This window comes from Triticum dicoccoides, chromosome 3A (assembly GCF_002162155.2).
Source record: "Triticum dicoccoides isolate Atlit2015 ecotype Zavitan chromosome 3A, WEW_v2.0, whole genome shotgun sequence".
Classification (NCBI taxonomy): domain Eukaryota; kingdom Viridiplantae; phylum Streptophyta; class Magnoliopsida; order Poales; family Poaceae; genus Triticum; species Triticum dicoccoides.
This window is the reverse complement of record NC_041384.1, coordinates 448162935-448184708: the sequence shown is the minus strand read 5'-3', so window position 1 is coordinate 448184708 and position 21774 is coordinate 448162935.

Here is a 21774-nt window from a genome sequence, read left to right as displayed (position 1 = left end):
AGCTTGGAGTAGTGTCAGGATGGGTGACCGACCGGGAAGTTACTTCCGGGTATGCATGAGTGAGGACAAAATGCGCAGAAAAAAGTAGTATTGATCTATGGGGCCAGTCTAGATCCTGCCAGGAGTAACGACCACCGGCGGGTGTGTCTGGAGCGTTACAAGTTTTGGTAATCAGAGCCTTCCCCGACTTTAGGATTATATATATCGGAGAGTAGGATTCTTTTTACTCCTCAGTTCCTTCGTCGCTCTGGTGAGGCCTCCTGACGTAGAGTTTTGACTCTTCTCTTCTCAAATTTCACTAATTTTTTAGGATCACGCGGGTATCTTGGAATCGTTCCGATGGTTTTGTGACGAGAACATTGTTTTTGGTGCCTCCTGACATTTAGGGGTTGTGGCAGTGTCCCGGGGAGTTGAGCTCCAAGGTGTTGTCGTCACAATTTTATCGTTGCATTTCTGGAATACCTGAGTTTCGCCGACATCGAAAATCTCTTTTATGCAGTTGTTGGTGAGATAACCTCGACGCCACCAGTACTGGGGCGGGAATTCGGGAGTATTGCCATAACTCATATAACGGATGCTTTTCGAAGGTTGAGGTAAATGATTTCCGAAGGTTTTCTTGGTTATGTGTTGAAGGATGGATACAGCTGGATGTAGGATTTGTGTAGTTTTGGGTGAGATATTATACTTCCCCTGTATCTTCAACACCTGATTGCATAACCGGAAAGTTTCGGGAGTTTATAAGTGGGAATTCAAGTAGCTCTTAGGATATCTTTCCTACAGATGTATGATATGAAATTGGGGTCCGACGTCTAGTGGTCCGCCTATCCACGGTTGGTTTAAAGTAGTCTCATTGTGTCTTAAAGAGTCCTTGGCTATGCTGACTCGGGGACGCTTCGTATGTCATGTGCACTGCCTTGTACATGATGGTGATGTACGATCGAGCCCGTGTAGGCCCCACCACGAAAACTTCGGACGAAATCTCTGTCATATGTTTGTTCCAGTTTATTTTGCAAGCCAATACTTTGTTTTGTTTTCAGTTGTGGTATTCGGGTTGCTTCGAAGTCAAATGTTGATTCCATACCTTGCCCAAACGGTATTCTCATGTTACTATGTGAATACCAATCCTTCATAATAATTGAGATTGTCATGTCAATCCTTTTCAAGCGGCGTGTTTCTCTTCTAGTGGATCCGATCATTTTAACGTCCGCAAGATCAACTCAAGTCCTCTCAACGTTGTTTGTTTCATCCGTCTCCAAGTTGTCTTTGTTTTTCCCGCCCTCCCACAAGGACTCAGAATTCTTATTCAACTATCATGTTATTGATGAGAAGTCTCTCCATTCTTTTTCGTCAATGTTCTTACCCGGTGGTTCTCACGAAGATTCTAATGGAGCTTCAAGTTCGTCACTCTTCACTCATTTTCTTCTCCGGGGGATCCAATTCAAGCTTTTGGTGTTGATCATATCCCTTTTCCTCGTTTCAAATGCTTTCCCATGCCGTTGCACCTCATAATCATTCCCGCTTGCTATTCAATTGTTTCGGAGTACTCAATATTTCTCGAAGATTCATGCTTCCACTCTGCATTCGTTCAAGCTCCCTCAAGGTGGTTATCTCTTTTCAAGCCATTTAAATTCAACCGGTGCAATCTCTCTTTCAAATCATTCAACGGTGCTTTTCTTTTGAGTGGGCCCTAACCCACAGGTCTTTTTCTAGGATCTTACCTGACTCTTCTAATTTTACCAGAGCTATCCTAAATTCTTTTCAAAGTTTGACGTAAGAATGAATTATCATCAGTCAAATGCTTTTCTCCAAGATCGTTCAAATTATTCTCATTGTTGATTCAGCCCTTATATTCTTCTTTATCCCGGAGTGCCTCAACAATTCTTGGTGCTGCTTCTCATCGTCATTATCAACATTTGAAGACCGAAGAAGAGTTTTACCTCCATATCTTATCCGTTCTCTCAGGGATTCGCGATTCTAGTTCAAGCCCATCCTCTCATAACTGTTTTCGATTGTCAGAATTCTTTTCATCCTTCCAGAGCAATTCAAGATTCTTTTCAGTTTGATTCTCCAAAGACCATCATTTCGGGATTACTCATTCCCAGTTTTTAGCTCTCGTTCTCCAAATCTTACTGGTGCATCATTCAAATATTCTCTTATCAGTTCGTGATCTATTCGCCCTCTTGTATCTAAATTCTCTCAAGTATCTTCGTTCATTTCATAATTCTTCCCGGTGTTCCTTTATCTTTTCTTCGGCCATTTTAATTCTTACGGTGGTTCATTCAAGATTCTCTTCCTTCTTTTATCATATCAATTCATTCGTTGTTTCAACCCTATCGGTGGTTCGTTGAATACCTTCCCAAGTTGACTCTATATCTATCTTAATCTTTTCTACGAGAATAAGTAGTATGCCAAATCCGTTGCTTGTCATCAATTTAAATTGATAAAGGATAAGCATAATGTAATTATCATTATTGTTTCATTGAGTAAATTCAATTTCTGCTTTCCGGAGTGATTCATCATATCACATTCTCGGTTCAAGAGGCTTTATCTTTTCTTTCTAAGAGTTCCAAGCTCTAATTATCACGGAGATCCATCTAAAGCATTACAAGGTTTCACCTTGTGTTTTCAACTTCTCTTTCTTTGATCATTCTTTTATTTCCGGAGTTCTTCATGTAGGATCTACATGTTGGTTCATCAAGGACTTAATTCCTTCTCGAAGTGTTCATGAAGATTCTTTTCAGAGGAGCTCAAGTATTCTTCATCTTGCATTTCTAAGTGCAATTCTTTCTACCTTATCTTTTGGGATGGTGATATGCCATTCTTGACATTTTTTCTTTGATGTTTCATGATTCAAAAGTTGTCAGGAATGAGATATTTAAACCCATCATTTTCTTCCTTAGAGTTATCTTGGTGTAGTTTTCACCTAAAGCCTTCCATTGGGAATGTTGTTCTTTGTGGTGGTTATCTATGATCCAAGTTTTATCCTTATCACCTCGGTGGAAGAAGCCTTCTATCTTTTCTAGCTCTCAATCCAGATCCATTGTTTCCGTTAGTGGCAAGTTGTTACCTCAAAAAATTTGAGATGTATTTCATAAGACCATATCAAGCTTATCCTTTTCGTTGTTGGTTTTCCAACAACTCCGTTCGACCCTTCTCCTAAAGATGCCTTTTCAAGCTCTTTTTTGGCAGAAGTTGTCCTTTCCTTCTCCATTCTTTTATTTCAATTATCCATCTTCTATCCTTTCGTTCCGGAGGCATTGTGTTGTTGCTCTCTTCAACCCTTCTTCTTATTATTGTCAGGATCATGTTCTTTCATTTGCTTATCCATTTAACCGGAGTGTTGTGTCCTCTACTCAAGTTCTTTTCGCCTTTTCAAGTCTTGCATCTCGTTTCTACTGGAGTGCTTGGATGTACTTCTTGTCCATTGCAACCCTTTTCTCATGCCTTTAAACCTACATGGTTCTCGTGATGTTCCTTGTTCCTCTTTTCTAACAGAGGTTTTCAACTTTGTTCATCTTTGTTGTATTCTTTCTTTCAAATTTGTTCAACCTTTTCAAGGTTCTTTGGTTTCACTCATTGGTCAAAGAAGCAACTTAGTTTCACCTCTCGCCTTCCTCTTCCGTTTTCCCCCTCCGGTGCCATTCTAGATCTCGGGATGAGATCCTCTCGTAGTGGTGGAGTGTTGTAGCGCCCTGAGACCGATGTGCCAGGTGTCTTCCAGTTATTCGCCGTTGTTGCCTTGTCATTTGCTTGCGTGTCATGCTTTTCTTATCATATCATCATGTGCATCGCATTTGCATACATGTTCATCTCATGCATTCGAGCATTTTCCTCGTTGTCCGTTTTGCAATCCGGCGCTCCTATGTCATCCGGTGTCCCCTTTTGCCTCTTTTCGTGTGCGGGTGTTAAACATTTTCGGATTGGACCGAGACTTGTCATGCGGCCTTGGTTTACTACCGGTATACCACCTGTCAAGTTTCGTACCATTTGGACTTCTTTTGATACTCCAACGGTTAACCGAGGGACCGAAAAGGCCTCGTGTGTGTTGCAGCCCAACACCCCTCCAAAGTGGCCCAAAACCCACCAAAAACCCCTCCATCGTCTAGATCGTTCGATCACGATCGCGTGGCCGAAAACCACACCTCATTTGGAGCTTCCTAGCTCCCTCTACCTCTATAAATAGACCCCCCCCTTTCCAAATTTCGGATCTCTTCCCCGAAACCCTAGATCCAACTCCCTCCGTGCCACCGGACATGTCCGCTCGCCGGCGGACACGTCCACCCAGCCAACCACGTCGTCGAACCAATTGGAGTCCGCCACATCACCTTCCCCGCCGCCGCAGCCAATCAGCGCCCGCCACCTCAGCGCCCGTGCCGCCCCACTTCGTCGCGGCCCGCGGAGCCCATCGCGGGCCCGCGCGAGCCCGACCATGCGCCGCCCGGACCGCACGTCGCCCGCCACCAGCGCTTGCGTCTCGCCGCCCGCCGCCTTTGCACCATCGCCGACAACCAACTCCGGCGACCGGAGCGCGCCGTCATGCGCCATCATCCCCGCAGCCTTGCTCGCACCGCAGCGCAGAGCACCGCCACCAACCGCCTCGTCCTCTCCGCTCTTGCTTCGCCGTTCGGCCCCGCCTTGTTCTTCGCGCGCCATCGCGCCCTCCTTCGCCGCCTTGCCTTACCGGCGGGAACCGCCATCGCCGCCCCTGCCTTCCCGATCCGATCGGGATCGAGCGAGACGACGACGACCCGGCCCATCCTCCGCGTGGGCCTGCAGCCGCACCCCAGCTCCTTGGCCCAGCACAGCACCAAGCCGGCCCAGTCTCCAGGTCCAGCTCCACCTCCTCCGGCCCGATATATTTTTTCGCGAGGGTATTTTTTCTCCAAGTCCTCAGTATTTTCAGGTTTTTCATCGCATCATAACTATCTCATCGTGGCTCCGATTCGTGCGTGTAGCATATCAAAATGTTCGTCTCGACGAGTACATCATTTCATATCATTGCATAATTTTCATTTGAGCTCATCTTGATGCAAGAAATGCTGTTGAAAGAGGGCTATGTGATGATAGTTTCAGATCTGTTTCAGCAAATGCACTTTTGTCATTTTTGCCATGATTAATGTGTGCATGCTATGATCCTGAGCTCTACATGTGTTTTGAAGAATGCCATGCCATCTTTACATGGGTGTATGCCATGTATTTTTGTGATCTTTGTGGTGACTAGCACAAGCATGCAAAGTAGCTTACTCAATGATGCTGATTTCAGGGACTTAGAATTTCACCAAGTCCTTGCCCTGTCATTATTTTTATGCCATATGTTTATGTTGTTTCCTAGTGATCCATGCCTCTTTTGAGCATGATCAGTAAGGATGTTTTGTAGATAATGTTGTGCTCTATCCATCCATGTCTTTGTTTGCAATTATGGAGCACCCTAGATTGAGTCAATCGAGCTCTACTTTTGCTATAAAATGTTCCTGGCAGATTGTTAACATGTTTAGCAATTTTGCCGAGCTTGTTGTAGTTGATCCGTGCATGCTATGATGTTGTTCTTGCCATGTCTAGCTTCTATGCCATGTCTATTTGCTGGATGTATGCTTAGTTTGTCATGCAATGCCTCGTAGTGAGTGCATCGAGCTCGTAAACATGCCTACTCGTTATCTGTTTTGCCATGCTCTAGTTTTTTACTAAGTCTGAATCTGTTTATGTTTTTGCTATGTTCACATGCTTGTAATTGTATTTTCTGATCTCTTTTGGCTCATGGTCACTAAGGGACTTTTGTTATATGCTTCGAGTAGCTTCATGCTATGCCTTGCTTTGCCATGATATGTTCCTGTAGCATGTAGTTATCGTGATCTAAACATTGCTTCCTGATGATAAATTTCTGACATGCTCTTAATTTCACTAAGTCTGAAACCTGTTATCTTTTGCACGTTGCCATGCTTGTTTGAACCTGTTATGGAGTGAATTAGCCGTAGCTCAGTGTTCATCTTTTGTCAAGCATCATGAGTGGATCCCTGCCATTTATTTTGTTGTCATGTTGGAGTGCTGTAGCATGTTGTTCTTGATGCATTTAGATGTTCTCGTGCTGATTATCACAGACCGGTGCCATATTTGTTTTGCTTACCATTTCCAAACCTTGCATCCGATTCCGGTGATCTTTATATCTCGACCGAAATCAACTCCCCTTTCCAGTGGCACTCTTGGATTTCCATGTTGAGGCCAGGTTCAATCATTCCTTTCCAAATCATGCATATGCATCACATACCGCATCCCGCATATCATGCCATGTTCATGTCTTGGTTGTTTACTATGTTGTGTGCTTCTTTCCGGTGTTGCTTCTTCGGGTTGGTTCCGATAACGTTGCGTTTGTGAGGACCCGTTCGACTATGTCCGTTTGTCTTCTTCATGGACTCGTTCTTCTTCCTTGAGGGATTTCATGCAAGATGACCATACCCTCGAAATCACTTCTATCTTTGCTTGCTAGATGCTCGCTCTTTTGCTATGCCTATACCGCGATACCTACCACATGCTTTATCATGCCTCCCATATTTGCCATGTCAAGCCTCTAACCCACCTTGTCCCAGCAAACCGTTGTTTGGCTATGTTACCGCTTTGGTCAGCCCTTCTTATAGCGTTCCTAGTTGCAGGTGAAGATGGAGTTTGTTCTTGTTGGAACATGGTTATTTTGTTGGGATATCACAATATCTCTTATTTTAATTAATGCATCTATATACTTGGTAAAGGGTGGAAGGCTCGGCCTTATGCCTGGTGTTTTGTTCCACTCTTTCCACCCTAGTTTCCGTCATATCGGTATTATGTTCCCGGATTTTGCGTTCCTTACACAGTTGGGTTATAATGGGAAGCCCTTGACAGTTCGCTTTGAATAAAACTCCTCCAGCAAGGCCCAACCTTGGTTTTACCTTTTGCCTCACCACCACCTACTTTTCCCTTGGGAGTCGCGCTCCCGAGGGTCATCTTAGTTTAACCCCCCCCCCCCGGGCCAGTGCTCCTCTGAGTATTGGTCCGAAACGGGCAACCTGTGGGGCCACCTCGGGGCAACTCGAGGGTTGGTTTTACTAGTATCTTGACCTATGTGAGTGTGCCCTAAGAACGAGATATGTGCATCTCCTATCGGGATTTGTCGGCACATTCGGGCGGCTTTGCTGGACTTGTTTTACCATTGTCGAGATGTTTTGTAACCGGGATGCCGAGTCTGATCGGAGTGTCTTGGGAGAAGGAATATCCTTCGTTGACCGTGAGAGCTTGTGATGGGCTAAGTTGGGACACCCCTGCAGGGATTTGAACTTTCTAAAGCCGTGCCCGCGGTTATGGGCAGATGGGAATTTGTTAATGTCCGGTTGTAGAGAACCTGAAACTTATCTTAATTAAAATGCATCAACCGCGTGTGTAGCCGTGATGGTCCCTTTCCGGCGGAGTCCGGGAAGTGAACACGGTGTTGGAGTAATGTTTGATCGTAGGTTGTTCTAGGATCACTTCTTGATCATAGTTGTTCGACCATGCTTTTGTCTTCTCTTCTCGCTCTCATTTGCATATGTTAGCCACCAAATATGCTAGTCGCTTGCTGCAGCTCCACCTCATACCTTTTACCCTATATATAAGCTTAAATAGTCTTGATCACGAGGGTGTGAGATTGCTGAGTCCCCGTGACTCACAGATACTTCCAAAACCAGTTTGCAGGTGCCGATGTTACCAAGCAGGTGACGCAACCAAGCTCAAGGAGGAGCTCGATGAAGATCTTGTCCTTTGTGTTGTTTCGTTCTAGTTGATCAGTAGTGGAGCCCAGTTGGGGTCGATCGGGGATCTGTGTAGCTGTTGGGCTAGTCTTCTTTTATTTTGGTTCTATAGTCGGACCTTGATTGTATCTGGATGATGTAATGCTTTATTCATGTAATTGTGTGAACTGGCGATTGTAAGCCAACTATGTATCTCTTTCCCTTATGTATTACATGGATTGTGTGAAGATTACCTCACTTGCGACATTGCTTTCAATGCGGTTATGCCTCTAAGTTGTGCTTCGACATGTGGGAGCTATAGCCGCATCGAGGGCATTACACAGGTGGTGAGTGCCGGGTCGGTGGCTGGCGTGGCCGACCCTGGCTTCTCGGTGCCCTTTGCGCCGATGGAATCGCTGCGGGCCTCGTCTAAGTCGGTGGTGGATCAGGTGGATGTAGTTTTCTTGGCTTCAGGCCCTGACCTGCATGCGCTTGAGGTCGAGCTCGTCAGGGCGGTGGTGGTGACCGTTGTGGGTGATCGCGACGCGACTGATCTGGCCTCGGTAGCCGGTGTCATTGCGCGTGAGTGTGAGCTTGAGCCAGGCGACATGTCCATCAGAGAGTACTTCCCGGAGGATTTCCCTATCATCTGTCGATCACCGGAGATTAGGAGAAGGCTACTCCATCGTGGTCGTGCGGGCAACAGGCAGTTCGACCTGGTGTTCGCGCCCTGGTCGCGTCACTCGCATGCTACGGCCATTTCCATGCCCTTCCTTGTGCCGCTGGTGCTGCGTGGGGTTCCGGCCAATGCGTGGACTAGGCGTACTGCGGAGGCACTCTTGCTGGGGATGAGGATCGTTGTCAAGATCGGGTCGGCCACGGAGGCGCGCAGCGACATGTCTGGGTTCTTGGTGTGGCTGCACACAGATGATCCGGCGTGCATTCCCTTGTGGCAGATTCTTGTGGTGGAGGAACCGAACAGGCGCAACAGTTGCGCGGTGCAGGTGGATGGTGGAGACGACGCACTCTGGTACCCGGTCGACATCAAGCTTGCTGCGGCGCCGGTACGGCTTGGGCCGCATGCGGGGTTGCCACCGCCACCGCCGCCTCCGCCGCCGTCCCCGCCGTCTGGAGGCCATTCTGGTGGCGGCTCGCGCTTTGGAGGTGGGGAGGTCCGTCTGCCGCCGCCGCGCTCGCCGAGGCGCTCGGTGGGTTCCTCATCAGCGTCGGCGCCGTCCCCCAACCCCGGTGTGGACCAACGGTCCGTTCAAACTGGGACCGATCAACATGCGATGGCTAGTGATGCGACTGGTGCCTCGGCTGTCATGAGGCATGGTACGGAAAGTGTGGTGGGCCAGTTGGCAGCTTCTTGTCGTGGTTTGGATGTAGCGGAAGGCAGAATGGATAGGGCGCAGGGCAGATAGCACGCGGGCCAGGTGGAAATATGATCGAGACAGGTGGATGAATCGCGGTCGTGCCAGGCAGATTCGCCGCGTTTGGTGAACCAGATCCCATTCGGCTCACGTTCGCAACAGGATAGTGGGTTGGTTGAGGACCCACAGTCGGTTCCCACAGAGGGGGACCATATGCCGTCTCAGTCGCTCGGGATTGGTGGAGGCAAGAATCAGACAGGATCGGGCGTGGAGACTTGCTCCCCTATCCGGGGGCAGGTTGGGATTCTTGCGCAGGCCGAGGCTGGCGGTGCCAGTCTGGATGGGAGCGTGCGGCCCAATTAGAACTCGCGTGGGGATTTGCCGGGGCCCGCCTTGCATGGGGATGTGACGCAGCCATGCACGTCGCCCAACTAGTGGTTTGCGGTGAGTCTTTCGTAGGAAAAGGAAAGTGGATCTCCGGAGCCTGAAGTCGTGGAAACACCCCAGTGGCAGCTGCATGTGGGGTCACCCGTTTGACCCTCGCCCCAGGAATAGGTCTCGCAGCTGCGCAACGAGCTGCGCCGGGCCCTTTCGCTGTTGCTAGCTTAACCAAGTGCGCGGGAGGTGCCAAAGCAGCAGCGTAGGCCACTACAGAAGAGCCCGTTGGTTTCGTCTCCGCGTAGGAGCGTGAGGATGGCCAAAGGAGGGCATGGCTCCAAAGCCACGAAGCAACAGGCGGTACTTATAAGGAAACTGTGTGTGGCTAACGAAGGAAACCAGATCGACGATGAGGCACTTCAGGCATATGTCAAGCTCTTCGACAAACCGCTCCTGGACTGTCACGTGCAGGCCATTTTGGTCTTGTTTGGGTGAGACGCCTCTGTCCTTCCCTTGCAATATGAGGAGGAGGTGCGGACTGAGGCAAGGTAGGGCCAGAGAGGCCGGTGGTGGGTCTTGTGGGTCTTGTGGGTCTTCCAAATGACTTCACACCCACCCAAAATCCTTGTGTGGAATGTGAGAGGGCTCAACTCGCTGGGTAGGAGAAGTGCGGTGTACCAAGTTATAGTAGCGGTCAATGTAAGCATTGTATGCCTCCAAGAAACTAAGATGGAGGAGGTCTCGAACGATGTGGTTAGGCAATGCCTTGGCAATAAATTTGAGAATTTTTACTATGCCCCGGCGACTGGCACGCGTGGTGGAATCTTAATCGCTTGGGACAGCTCGGTGGTCTCACTGTCCAATCGGTACATAATGGCAACCACGCTAACTGCGCTAGTATCACAGGATGGGATGTCACATTGGTGGCTTACTGGGGGTGTATGGCCCTCAAAGTATGCGGACAAAGTGGAATTTCTCACCGAGATCTCGGACATCCGAGATTTGCATGTAGGGCCATGGGCCTTATTGGGGGATTTCAATCTCCTGGTCTCGGCGGATGACAAAAACAGACCGAATGCAAACCGTAGGATGATGGCGCGCTTTCGGTCCATGCTAAATAGGCTGGAATTGAAGGAGACGTACCTAAATGGTAGACGTTACACGTGGAGCAATGAGCAAAGGGACCCCACCCTTGAGAAAATAGACCATGTCTTTGTTACAAACATGTGGGAGGATATTTACCCGAGGAGCTTCCTCACGGCCATGGGCTCGGCATTTTCTAACCATTGCCCACTCCTGGTGGATCCAGACGCGGAGTTGCACCTTGGCAAGCGATTTAAGTTTGAGAGCTTCTGGCCCAAGATGGAGGGCTTCTTTGAGACGGTGACGGAAGCTTGGGGTTCGGTGACCAGGGATGGTAACCTGTTTGTAGTGTTGGACAACAAACTTCACGCCACAGCGAAAGCTTTGCAATCCTGGAGCGATCGGTGGATCGGTAACACACGCCTTCAAATTGCCATTGCCATGGAGGTCATTGCTCGTTTGGATGTGGACGCAGAGTCTAGGCACTTAGAGGACTTGGAGCATGACCTACGCAAGCTACTCAAGAGGAAGCTTCTAGGTCTATGTTCGTTGGAAAGAACCATTGCGCGTCAGAGATAGAGACTTCTTCAGCTGAGAGAAGGGGATGCAAACACAAGATTCTTCCAGCGACATGCGACCTATAGGCATCACAAGAACATAATCATGAAGATATACCACAATGGAATAATGCACACGGGCCAGGAGGAGGTTGCCAGAGTTTTCAATGAGTTCTACGGTGAGCTGTTCGGCTCGGCTAGAGCCCGTGTAGCTACACTCCATTTGGATAGGCTGAATCTGCCCTGTCTTGACCTGGCACGGCTGGAGGTGCCTTTTGTTGAGGAGGAGGTCTCTAGGGTAATCAAGGAAATGCCAATGGACAAGGCGCCTGGTCCCGATGGGTTCACCGGTAGATTCTATGCCACGTGCTGGCATGTCATCAAGGACGATTTTATGAGGGCACTCAACCAATTCTATGTAGGAGATATGAGAGGCATGGCAGCAATTAACAAGGCCTTGATTACCTTGCTGCCGAAGAAAGCGAGTGCCGTGGATGTTAGAGACTTCAGGCCGGTTAGCCTTGTTTGTGGACCAATCAAGATTTTTGACAAAATTCTAGCTTCAAGGCTGGCAGAAGAGTTACCGACGATGGTGGGGCTGCATCAAAGTGCATTCGTGAGAGGCCGATCTTTGCATGATAATTTCATGCTGGTCCAATGCACAACTCGCAAACTTCATGCGCTGAGGAACCCCATGGTTATGCTAAAGCTTGATATAATTAAGGCATTTGACACAATACAATGGCCTTTCATTCTGGAGGTCTTGAGGAGATTGGGTTTCGGTCATAGATGGATCACTTGGATATGTGGGTTGTTGGCAACATCTTCTACGCGGATCCTGGTTAATGGCACGCCTGGCAAACCGATCCTCCCTTGCCAGGGTTTTCATCAGGGCGACCCGTTGTCGCCTATGCTATTTATACTCTGTATGGAGCCCCTACGAGCACTCTTTGAACATGAAACCGACAGAGGTTTACTCGGGCATCTAGCGAGGAATGGGCTGAGGCAAAGAGTTTCGATGTTTGCCGACGATGTGGTGGTCTTTTTCAAGCCCACGACATTGGAAGCTACGACATGCGAGGCACTCTTGTAGGTATTTGCACAAGCCTCGGGCTTGGTGGTCAATATGAAAAAAGTGCTATCTGGCCAATTCGATGTTCGCCCGAGGATGTAGATTTGGTGAAGACAATCATGGGTTGCTCAACGGCCACTTTTCCGTGCACCTACTTGGGTCTACGCTTAACACTCAAAAAATAGTCTACGGCGCAGTTGTAAGGCATGGTGGACAAGGTTCGGGACTGTTTGCCGCATTGGAAAGCGGACCTATTACCGAAGAGTGGGCGGCTAATATTGATCCAGTCAGTGCTATGTGCTATACCAGTTCATTCCATGCTCGCCTTGAGTCTCCCAGCTAAAACCATCTCGGCGTTGGTAAAGATTTGTAGGGGATTCTGTGGTGCGGCAAGAGTGAGGCAAATGGGGGCAATTGCTCGGTGGCTTGGGATAAGGTGTGTACGCCGAAGTGGGATGGTGGCCTGGGGATTCCGGACTTGAGATGGCTGAACACAACCTTGCAAGCCCGATGGCCTTGGCTCCAAAGGAATGACATGGAGCGACCGTGGGCTGAGTTCTCCATCACCGTCCCCCATGAAGCGATGGCCTTGGCCAAGGCGACAATGCGTACGACTGTAGGAGATGGAAGTACAACTCGGTTCTAGGAAGATCGCTAGGTGGATGGAGCGACAGTACAAGAGATAGAACCGGCGCTGCTCAGCAGATTGCCTGGTCATGTCAGGGCGACAAGGATGGTCTCAGATGCGCTCGGAAATGGTACTTGGGATGGAGATGTTGGCCCCAACCTCACAGGTCCAGAGCTGGAGGAGTACTTGAGGTTATGGATGAGACTTGCAGATTTCGAGTTAGCGGCCGGATTGGAGGACAAGGTGCAATGGTCCTGGGAAGCAAACGGTGTCTACTCTGGCATATGTGGCAAAATTCTTGGGACGAGAGCAATCTCCGATGGCGCCGTTCACTTGGAAGTAAAGGCCCCATTAAGATGTCGTTTCTTCACCTGGCTGGCTCTCAGGAACCGGTGTTGGACCTCAAATAGGCTTGCACGCCGAGGGCTACCACACCAAGCCACTTGCCCTTTCTACAACCAATAAGATGAGACTATGCAACATCTTCTCATCGGCTGCGTTTTTGCAAGGCAGGTTTGGCAGTGGTGCACCTCTTTGGCTGGAAGGATAGAGTATCTCCCACTGCCAGACGAGGATCTGGGCGAATGGTGCATGAGACAGGAGGAGACTATGGAGCATCGGAAGTCTAATCGAGCTCTGTGCTTGTTGGTGATGTGGATGTTGTGGAAGCATAGGAATGACATTGTGTTTGAGGGACACACACCATCTCTGTCAGGTGTGCTGTAGAAGATTCAGTCGGAGGGTGCTATCTGGACAAAGGTAGGCCTGATTAATGGCGAGGTCCTAGGGCAAGAGCCAGATAGGGTAGAGTGGATAGGGCATGAGTAGCTTTGCCTTCTGTGAGTACCGGGTAGGGCGGATGAAATCCGCTTGTAAATAAGCTAAGCTAAATGTTGTACTGGTGGTTAGGGGCTCACCACCCCCTCTTCTTCTTTAATGAATGATACACACACTCGTGCATATTTGAGAAAAATAAGACGCTCGACCTACTCCGCCACGGATGGGGGCACGCGGAGGATGAACTGCTTGTCCATGGCAATTGCACCGCCGGGAATTGAACTCTCTAGTACAAGAACCCAACACAAAGCAAGTTCGAAGGATAGCTACCCCTTCCCCTTTGTTTGTTTGTCCCAGAAGAACAGAGTTCCCCCTCATCCGCTTCATTTGCTTTGCCGGCTCCGATGAATAGGACGCTGAATAGTAGGCCCCGCTGGACTTACAACATCCTATTTTTTAGTGAAAAAATGGACTGTATTAACTGGCGAACATTCGGCTTTTAGGGGTAGCGTCGAACAATCTGCCAGCTGTTTGATTGCCATCGACGAACGCGATCACCTAAACAATATGTGCCGTGAAAAATAATTTTTTTGAACATCAGTACAGATGCGAGCGCTTATATACACGCGCACACACTCACCCTACCCCTATGAGCATTGCCGGAAATCCTGAAATAAATCCATAAATAAATGAGAGCACCAAGACTTGAACCCTGGTGGGCTGGGGATACCACAGTCCCTCTAACCATCCAACCACAGGTTGGCTTGCACCATGAAAAATAATTTAATGTATACGTATACAATACATGATGTGAAAAACAATCGCACGTGGGTGTGCAATACATGTCGCGAAAAAGATGGGTGTTCCAAATTTTGAACCCTCACCTCCGAAGTTCTCAACATGGCACACCAACCAACTCACCATGAAGGAACCAGTGTCTAGTAACGAAAAATTAACCTTTTGGCCCCTTTTCAAAGTCTTTTCTTGGATTTTTTGTGTGCATTGTTTGCATTGTACCTCGGGTGGTTGAATCGGTTTTGCTTTTCCCATTTTCCGTCCATCCACGTTCTTGTTAGATGACTCTGCTCTGTTAGTATTGTGGTTAGCCTTGGTGAGCGAGAGAAAGAAAATGCTTGGAAGATGATTTTTACCTAGGTTTATTGGATTGTTACTCAACCCAATAACCAAAACTCTGACACCTTTAGTTTGTTGTTAATTATACATGAACTTGATATTTCAACCTTTTTTTTACTTCTATGTCAACAAAAATTATCTCCTCTTGTATTTTTGTTGGATTTCTCTAGTCCATCATTGGCATCATGTTTGGAGACTATAGATGATGTTAGTAATGGAGTGGCTACTCGAGAAGCCTAGTAACTATGCCATGAGCGACCTAATAGTTGTAGCATGGGAAGTTTGGCAATTTTAATATGGGCAGCCTGGTAACTATATCATGAGTAGCCTAGTAAATTTAGCACGAGAGAGCCCTGGTAACTTTAGTATGGCCATCCTCGTAACTGTAGCATGGGTAAGACAGTAACTTTAGCATGACTGCCTTGGCAACTACATAATTGCCATGTTGGCAATTGTAACATCTACATATAGTCTCTGCACATGGGCGCCATCTCGCACCAGAGTACTACAACGACATGGTTGGATTGTATCCCAAGACATCTGGTCGACTCTCATCACCGACCTCACCACCTCTTTAATTGCGTCTTCGGTGGAGGTGTCACCAACTACATTAGTGCCGGAGCATCTAGTGGAGATACCTGATAAGTATGACATGAGCGGCCTGGTAACTATGACATGAGAAGCCTAGTAACTATAGCATGAGCACTGTGATAAGTTTAGCATAAAAAGCTTGATAAGTTCATTCAACATGATTAGCTTGGTAACTTAGCCTGAGCAGTTTGGTAACAACAATATGGATGGTGTGATAGCTACATGATCACTATGTTCATAACTTTAGCATGACCGACATGGCAACTATGTATTCAATGTGGTGGTAACTATATCATGGGGGCCCGGTACCTTTAGCATGGGGGCCTGGTAACTTTATCATGACAAACCTTGTAAATCTAATATCGATAGACGGGTAACTTCAATATGAGCAGCCTGGTAACTATGGTATGCCTAGTTTGGTAATTTTAGCATGAGCAACTTAGTAACTCTAGTACAATTTTTGAAAGCGGAATGGTGAATTAACTAGGTACTCATGTTCGATAGTAGCTTTGTCACAAAGTTTGATAGGTCAAAAAGTTCTTATGTGCAAACTTTTTTTTATGATGATGTCACTTTTTGTGCAAGATATAGTAGAGAACAAAGGTCAAAATTGTGTATTTCCTTATATTTTCAAGAAAATCAATTTAGGTGAGATGGTTGCTTAACGAAGTAAATTCATTGTTTTGGTCCATTTGACAATAACTAGAGATAGTTGGGTTGGTTATTGGGAAGGTTAGCTACCCATACAACCTGGGTTCTTATCCTTCCCCGCCCTTTATTTTTCTTCCCAACAATGATCATAGTACATGACAATACGCTCAATCTGAAACATGTGCTAGCTAAAAGAGAAAACATGAGTAAAAATCGGGATTTCTTTGTATGTTCGATCAGGGAATTTACTACTGGCTCGAGAAAAGATTAGAACGTATGGGAGGAGGTGGCGAAACCAGTACAAATGATGGATTTATTTTAGACCCATTTTTGAAGCCCATTTGTTACATAATAACTCCATATACATGTCTCACTGAGTCATTCATATCGTAGGTATGTCCTTTATGTATGATTATCACTTTGCATCTCTTTTAATGTGAGCATTGTGATGGTGTCCTGGACTAGGGGGTACTCACTATGTCATCTTACGGTCGGGAGGGCCGGGCTGAGGACCCCCGTGGCGGTTCATTATTGGGCCACTTCGGGCAAGACATATACAAGGGAGATTCCACAAGAATTGATGCACAAGACGAGGACTCTTCTAAATCTTAGGTCCTAGCTACATTATATAAACTGAAGCTAGGCTAGTCGATAGGACACATTCTAGACATCTTTAGATTTATTCACATCCGACCTCGTGGTACATCACCTGTACTTTATACCCCTCCATAATCAATACAACAAAGCAGGATGTAGGGTTTTACCTCTTCGAAAGGGGCCAAATCTGGATAAACATCGTGTCCTCTGTGTCCTTGTTATCATCTAGCCAAGACTACTAGATTGGGACCCTGATACGTCTCCAACGTATCTATAATTTTTTTATTGTTCCATGCTATTATATTTTCATTCTTGGATGTTTTACAATCATTTTATAGCAACTTTGTATCATTTTTTGGGACTAACCTATTGACATAGTGCCTAGTGTCAGTTGCTGTTTTTGCTTGTTTTTTACTTCGTAGAATGTTAATAGCAAACGGAGTCCAAACACAGCGAATCTTTTTGGAGAATTTTTCTGGACCAGAAGACACCTGTTGGGCCAAAGAAGTGCCAGAGGGGGGCTCTGAGGGGAGCACAACCCGCCGGGGCGCGCCTGGGGGCCCATGCGCGCCCTCGTGGGTTGTGCCCACCTCGGCCGCCTCCCGCACCACCTCTTTGCTCTATAAATACCTCAAAAATCCAAAAACCCTAGGGGAGTCGACGAAACACATTTCCAGCCGCCAAAGTTCCAGAACCATCAGATCCAATCTAGACACCATCACGGAGGGGTTCATCATCCTCATTGGTGCCTCTCTGATGATGCGTGAGTAGTTCATTGTAGACCTACGGGTCCGTAGGCAGTAGCTAGATGGCTTCTTCTCTCTTTTTGATTCTCAATAGAATGGTCTCTTGGAGATCTATTTGATGTAATTCTTTTTGTGGTGTGTTTGTTGGGATCCGATGAACTTTGAGTTTATGATCAGATCTTTATATCCATGAAAGTTATTTGAGTTTATCTGATCTCTTATATGCGTAATTACTTATAGCCTCGTATTTATTCTTCGAATCTTTGGTTTAGTTAGGCCGACTAGATTGATTTTTCTTGCCATGGGAAGAGGTGCTTTATGATGGGTTCGATCGTACGGTGTTCTTTCCCAGCGACAGAAGGGGCAGCAAGACACGTGTGTATCGTTGCTATTAAGATAACAAGATGGGGGATATTCCTACATGAATAGATCTCGTCTACATCATGTCATCGTTCTTAATGCATTACTCCGTTTCTCCATGAACTTAATACACTAGATGCATGCTGGATAGCGGTTGATGTGTGAAGTAATAGTAGTAGATGCAGGCAAGAGTCGGTCAACTAATCTTGGACTTGATGCCTATATAATGATCATTGCCTGGATATCATCATAATTATTTGAGGTTCTATCAATTGCCCAATAGTAATTTGTTTACCCACCGTATGCTATTTTCTCGAGAGAAGCCACTAGTGAAACCTACGGCCCCGGGTCTATTTCCTCATCATATATTTTCATATTGCTATTTGCCTTTTTATTTATTTACACCTTTTATTTTCAGATCTATATTATCAAAAACCCAAAAATACCTCACTGGATTTTATTTTCCTCTATTTTACTTGCATCTACCAATCTATCACTTTACCAATCTTTTACCAAAGAGGGATTGACAACCCCTCTTTCTTATCGGGTTGCAAGTATTTGTTCTTTGTGTGCAGGTACTATTTACATAGTGTTGCTAGGTTCTCCTGAAGGAAATATGCCCTAGAGGCAATAATAAAGTTATTATTTATTTCCTTATATCATGATAAATGTTTATTATTCATGCTAGAATTGTATTAACCGGAAACATGATACATGTGTGAATACATAGACAAACAGAGTGTCACCAGTATGCCTCTACTTGACTAGCTTGTTAATCAAAGATGGTTATGTTTCCTAGCCATAGACATGAGTTGTCATTTGATTAACGAGATCACATCATTAGGAGAATGATGTGATTGACTTGACCCATTCCGTTAGCTTAGCACTTGATCGTTTAGTATGTTGCTATTGCTTTCTTCATGACTTATACATGTTCCTATGACTATGAGATTATGCAACTCCCGTTTACCGGAGGAACACTTTGTGTGCTACCAAACGTCACAACGTAACTGGGTGATTATAAAGGTGCTCTACAGGTTCCTCCGAAGGTACTTGTTGGGTTGGCGTATTTCGAGATTAGGATTTGTCACTCCGATTGTCGGAGAGGTATCTCTGGGCCCACTCGGTAATGCACATCACTATAAGCCTTGCAAGCATTGTAACTAATAAGTTAGTTGCGGTATGATGTATTACAGAACGAGTAAAGAGACTTGCCGGTAACGAGATTGAACTAGGTATTGAGATACCGACGATCGAATCTCGGGCAAGTAACATACCGATGACAAAGGGAACAACGTATGTTGTTATGCGGTTTGACCGATAAAGATCTTCGTAGAATATGTAGGAGCCAATATGAGCATCCAGGTTCCGCTATTGGTTATTGACCAAAGACATGTCTCAGTCATGTCTACAAGTTCTCAAACCCATAGGGTCCGCACGCTTAAAGTTTCGGTGACAATTGTATTATGAGTTTTTGTGTTTTGATGTACCGAAGGCAGTTCAGAGTCCCGGATGTGACCATGGACATGACAAGGAGTCTCGAAATGGTTGAGACATAAAGATTGATACATTGGACGACTATGTTCGGACACAGGAATGGTTTCGGGGAGTTTCGGACATATACCGAAGTACCGGGGGGTTACAGGAACCCCCCGGGGAGTTTAATGGGCCAAGATGGGCTTTAGTGGAGAAGAGGAGGGGTGGCTAGGGCAGGCCGCGCGCCCCCTCCCCCTCTAGTCCGAATTGGACAAGGAGGGGGGGTGCCCCCTTTCCTTCCTCTCTCTCTCTCTCCTTCCCTTCCTTTCCCCCTCCTACTCCAACTAGGGAAAAAGGGAGTCCTACTCCCGGTGGGAGTAGGACTCCTCCCTGGCACGCCCTCCCCTGGCCGGCCGCCTCCTCCCCCTGGTCCTTTATATACGGGGGCAGGGGGGCACCTCTAGACACAACAAGTGATCTTTTGATCTCTTAGCCGTGTGCGGTGCCCCCTCCACCATATTTCACCTCCATCATATCGTAGCGGTGCTTAGGCAAAGCCCTGCGATGGTAGCAACATCATCACCATCACCACGCCGTCGTGCTGACGGAACTCTCCCGTGAAGCTCTACTGGATCGGAGTTCGCGGGACGTCATCGAGCTGAACGTATACTGAACTCGGAGGTGCCGTACATTCGGTACTTGGATCGGTCGGATCGTGAAGACGTACGACTACATCACCCGCGTTGTGCTAACGCTTCCGCTTTCGGTCTATGAGGGTACGTAGACAACACTCTCCCCTCTCGTTGCTATGCATCACCATGATCCTGTTTGCACGTAGGATTTTTTAAAAAATTACTGCGTTCCCCAACAGTGGCATCCGAGCTTGGTTTTATGCGTAGATGTTATATGCACGAGTAGAACACAAGTGAGTTGTGGGCGATACAAGTCATACTGTTTACCAGCATGTCATACTTTGGTTCGGCGATATTGTTGGATGAAGCGGCCCGGACCGACATTATGCGTACGCTTACGCGAGACTGGTTCTACCGACGTGCTTTGCACACAGGTGGCTGGCGGGTGTTAGTTTCTCCAACTTTAGTTGAACCGAGTGTGGCTATGCCCGGTCCTTGAGAAGGTTAAAACATCACTAACTTGACGAACTATTGTTGTGGTTTTGATGCGTAGGTAAGAACGGTTCTTGCTTAGCCCGTAGCAGCCACATAAAACATGCAACAACAAAGTAGAGGACGTCTAACTTGTTTTGCAGGGCATGTTGTGATGTGATATGGTCAAGGCATGATGCTAAATTTTATTGTATGAGATGATCATGTTTTGTAACCGAGTTATCGGCAACTGGCAGGTGCCATATGGTTGTCGCTTTATTGTATGCAATGCAATCGCCCTGTAATTGCTTTACTTTATCACTAAGTGGTAGCGATAGTCGTAGAAGCAATAGTTGGTGAGACGACAACGATGCTACGATGGAGATCAAGGTGTCGCGGCGGTGCCGATGGTGATCATGACGGTGCTTCGGAGATGGAGATCACAAGCACAAGATGATGATGGCCGTATCATATCACTTATATGGATTGCATGTGATGTTTATCTTTTATGCATCTTATTTTACTTAGATCGACGGTAGCATTATAATATGATCTCTCACTAAATTTCAAGGTATAAGTGTTCTCCCTGAGTATGCACCGTTGCGAAAGTTCTTCGTGCTGAGACACCACGTGATGATTGGGTGTGATAAGCTCTACGTTCAAATACAACGGGTGCAAAATAGTTGCACACGCGGAATACTCGGGTTAAACTTGACGAGCCTAGCATATGCAGATATGGCCTCAGAACACTGAGACCGAAAGGTCGAGCGTGAATCATATAGTAGATATGATCAACATAGTGATGTTCACCATTGAAACTACTCCATCTCACGTGATGATCGGACATGGTTTAGTTGATATGGATCACGTGATCACTTAGAAGATTAGAGGGATGTATATCTAAGTGGGAGTTCTTTAAATAATTTGATTAACTGAACTTTAATTTATCATGAACATAGTACCTGATAGTATTTTGCATGTCTATGTTGTTGTAGATAGATGTCCCGTGCTATTGTTCCATTGAATTTTAATGTGTTCCTTGAGAAAGCAAAGTTGAAAGATGATGATAGCAGTTACACGGACTGGGTCTGTAACTTGAGGATTATCCTCATTGCTGCACAGAAGAATTGCATCCTGGAAGCACGACTAGGTGCCAAACCTGCTGCAGGAGCAACACCAGATGTTATGAACGTCTGGCAGAGCAAAGCTGATGACTACTCGATAGTTTAGTGTGCCATGCTTTACGGCTTAGAACCGGGACTTCAACAACGTTTTGAACCTCATGGAGCATATGAGATGTTCCAGGAGTTGAAGTTAATATTTCAAGCAAATGCCCGGATTGAGAGATATGAAGTCTTCAGTAAGTTCTACAGCGGCAAGACGGAGGAGAATAGTTCTGTCAGTGAACATATACTCAAAATGTCTGGGTATAACAATCACTTGATTCAACTAGGAGTTAATCTTCCAGATGATAGTGTCATTGACAGAATTCTTCAATCACTACCACCAAGCTACAAG